This window comes from Acomys russatus, chromosome 1, assembly GCF_903995435.1.
Source record: "Acomys russatus chromosome 1, mAcoRus1.1, whole genome shotgun sequence".
Lineage (NCBI taxonomy): Eukaryota > Metazoa > Chordata > Mammalia > Rodentia > Muridae > Acomys > Acomys russatus.
The window spans coordinates 99,738,846-99,742,921 of NC_067137.1; positions in this window are offsets into that span (position 1 = coordinate 99,738,846).

The window sequence follows — 4,076 nt, forward strand, 5'->3', positions numbered from 1 at the left end:
AAAGAAGATAGAGACAGAGAAACTGAGAAGTTGACCCACATGACTCCGAACACTACGAAGTCCTGAGATGTGCTTTCAATATATATTTCTCACTCAAGTCCAAGTCCAAAGGTCTAAAACTCAGAAGAGCCAATGGTGTACATTCCCCTCCAACACAGCAGAGCAGAGACCCATCTAAACCCATTATAAAACATCAGGTTCAACTCAGTTGGTCAGGCAGGAGGCATTCTCTTTCACTGAGCCTTTTGGTTTTGTGGAAGGCTTCAATTAATTAGATAAGACTCATTGACATTATGGAATATGCTTTCTTTGGGATTGACTCAATCTTATCTGTGATCTAGAACATTGTCATAAAATATCCAGAATAATGTTTAACAAACAGGTAGGCCAAGTCAAGTTGATAAACAAAACTTACCATCACTAAAGACTTCTTCATTCACTATTTAAGAAGCTATCTTCAATTGACATATGCTCTTCAAAATGAAAATTAATTTTCTCCAATGGAGTTACAAGACACTGTTATATTAACCACACCTAAGCATAGGGTATGCTCAGCAGTAGATGGCCAACACAAAACTGAACTCAATGGTATTTTTGTCAACTCCTTGTCTCAAATTGCTTTTGGGGGCATTTTTTTAAATTTAAGTTTCCCTTACTGTTCTTCTTGTATATTACACTTTCTGATTTTTATGGATTTTGTTTGTGTGTGCATGTGTCTGTATAAGTGTATTTTTGTGCTATCTCTGTTATTGTTTTAAATCTGGCTTGTTTATTTTTGTTTGGCTGGTTTTGTTTTCTAAAGAGAAAGAGGAAGAAGGGGCAAAGTTGAATATGTAGGGAAAGGGGAAGCTCTGAGGGGCATTGATCAGAAGATATTATATGAAAAGAAAATGTTTTCAATAAAAAAAAGAGATTCCTTTGTTTACCAAACACGTGCTAACCACCCACTGCATGCTTGAGATAAATCACTTCAACCTTCCTGTAGCAATTCAATTTTCATCTTTCATAAAAGAATTTTGCAACTAAACCTAGAAGTTATTTTTCCAACTGAATCATTTGTACAGATGATAAAAATAAGGTTTAGAAACATTAAGTAATTTGCCTCTAGCAAGGCACTTTTACAGGTAAAAGTAAAAGCAAGCTTGGAGCCAAGGTCAAAATCACATGCTCTTTCCACTACACTCCACAGTCCTCCTTCGAAGCATGCCCCAGCCTCTAAAGTAGAAAAGGAATTAACAGATACTTGCATATATAAGTCTTGTGAAGTGTTTATCTTGTCATAGATGCATACATGCAAGCACTTATGAGATAAAAAGCTTTATTACAGCTTCCAAGCCATAGTAAAAAAAAATATGAGGCATAAAAGACAAGATTCCCATACATAAAACATGCACTACACCCTTTCTAGTATTTTTTCCACTAGAGAAATATAATAAAACTCTCAATTTCTACTCTTGAATGAAGACTTGCAGAAGTTTAATTTTTCTTGCTAACATCCAAGTAACCCAATGATGTTTTGTCTAAAAATGAGGGCACAAGGTATTAAATTCATCAGCATATAAATGACTTTTGTGGGATGTAGAGATGGGCCACAGTAAAAGAAGTCCATAATGTCAAACAATATTACTTACTGAAGGGAAAAAATGCGCTCAGACTATCATTATAGACTATCGCACTGAAATGTTCTTGATATTATCATTTTATGCTTCATGATTTCCCCTAGAGAAACTACATATAAAATAAGGTATATGACCCAATATTCTCAGAATCTTCAAGTTTTTCTCTCATTGTTTCTCTAAACAATGCTGATAGAAAAGAAAATATTGGTACTTGACTTCCATTAACTTCAGCAGTAGCACTCATGGTGAATTTCAAAATGGCTGAGTTTTGTGTTCCGTAGCAAATTTGACCCCATCATGGAAAAGACATCCCACTAAAGATAAACAAAAGCTAATGTTTGTATACTTCAATTTTGTATGTTTTCATTTCACTATGAAGACAGTTCCAGAATAATATTTTGTCACATCTTAAGTCATCGCTAACAACTTTACCCATTTGAGCTCTCAATACATCTTGATTTTTATTCTCCATAAACAGGCTATCCAAGTTACTTACACCATCAAAATAATTGTCAAATGCCTCAAAAAACATTAAGCAAAATTTTAAATTCTATTAAGACAACTAGAAACATTCACAGGGAGCACTGAAATCCTACTAAATATATGTTTACCCATAAGAAATCTTTCATATAAATTGACAAATAGACAATTGTTCATTCAGTCATATGTTATTTAACAAATTCTATTTTTCTATTTTTACATTTATTATAATTTATTCAGATTACATCCTGATTGTTATCCCCTCACTTGTATCTTCCCATTCCCACCCTCTCTCCCTCTTTCATCCTATTCTCCTCTCCTCCTGAGAGAAAGGGACCTCTTCCTTCACCAAATGACCACAGTCTATCCAGTCTCATCTAGATAGGCTGCTTCCCCTTCCTCTGATCCTGCAGAGATCAGATACTGAAGTTGGTTATAGTAGCTGTGTTAAAAGATAAGTTCTTCAAACCTAATAATGAATGAGATAGATGTTGATAGAGATACACAAATAAATGATTATTCCTACTTTACAGGACAGTGACTCTATCTCATTAGTTGTGAGAAGGGCTTATTGTATGCTCCTGAAAATAACTATGTAGGAAAACTCATTCTGGTTCTCATATTAGAATCAGAGATAATCATCCATCCCAAACTGATGTGGTACTGTAGTTGAACTCCACTATGTACAGGAAAAAGCATCTTCAATGTTGACAGTGCTTTTCCTTTCAGTGACAACTACCCAACACAATTGATGGGAACATTAATAGATTGTGTAGCAGAATAGTTACATACAAATATATCTTTAGAGGCACTGTGTTATTTGGCAGTTTCTACAATGTATAATGATAACTCATTTGTAGACTTTATACACGTGAGTTATGAATCTCTAAAAGTAACTTGATATGCAAGTTTTTCTACATACTTTTAATTTTAATCCTGGAACCCAGTGAAGATCAAGGTGGTGTTGTAACATTTTATTGGCTTGATCTGGTGCATGTCTTGTGTTGTCCATTACAGGTACTACAAGCTCACGTGTACACTAGTCATTACATGTCCAGAGGACAACATTTCTCAGTACTCCTCCCCATCTTCCAGATTTTACATTCCTTCTGGTTTCTGTGAAATATCCCTAAGGCTTAGTGTGGCAGGCAATTTTAAACAGGAAAACAAGGTGTGAAATATGAGATATGCAGCACACAACAGATATAATATGGAAAGGCTTATTATTATATGATCATTGGAAGAGAATGAAAAGGGTGTCCCCACAAAGAGACAGAGACAGAGGAAGAGAGAAATGAGAGAGAGAGAGAGGGAGAGAGAGAGAGAGAGAGAGAGAGAGAGAGAGAGAGAGAGAGAGAGAGAGAGAGAGAGAAAGGAAGAAGAAGAAGAGGAAGAAGAAGAAGAAAAAGAAGAAGAAGAAAGAGGAGGAGGAGAGATTGACCCTTTATATACTCTGGGGGCAGGGGCACACACAGTGGCAAATAGGTAGTGATATCATAGGTTGCTAAGCAGACTGGCAGAATGCTAACAGGCAGTGACACAGATACATCTTCCATCCACTGCTGAGTCCTCACAACCAATTACCACACCAAAATATATTGTATACGTGTATAACACTTTGAAAAGAATTTTATTAGTCAATTGATGATTGGCTCATTTTGAATGCATGGTGCAAATTGCTAAATTACAGAAAACTGAAAGTTTTACACTTTGTTGTCTAGAAAATGGGACTTTAGAAGGTAATTATTAGGTCATGGGAACTCCACTTTCATGAACAGAATTTCAGTTGTTGTAAGACAGAACCCAGAACTGCTGTGCTCCCCTTCTGTAAAATGGGGACACAGAAAGAACTCAGTAGCCAAGAGAATGAGGCTTTCATTTGACACCAAACTTGATCTTAAAGTACCTTGCTCCAGGTCAGGACTATGATAACAGACCATTGGTCCTAAGTTACCCAATATAGAATGTTTTGTTAAA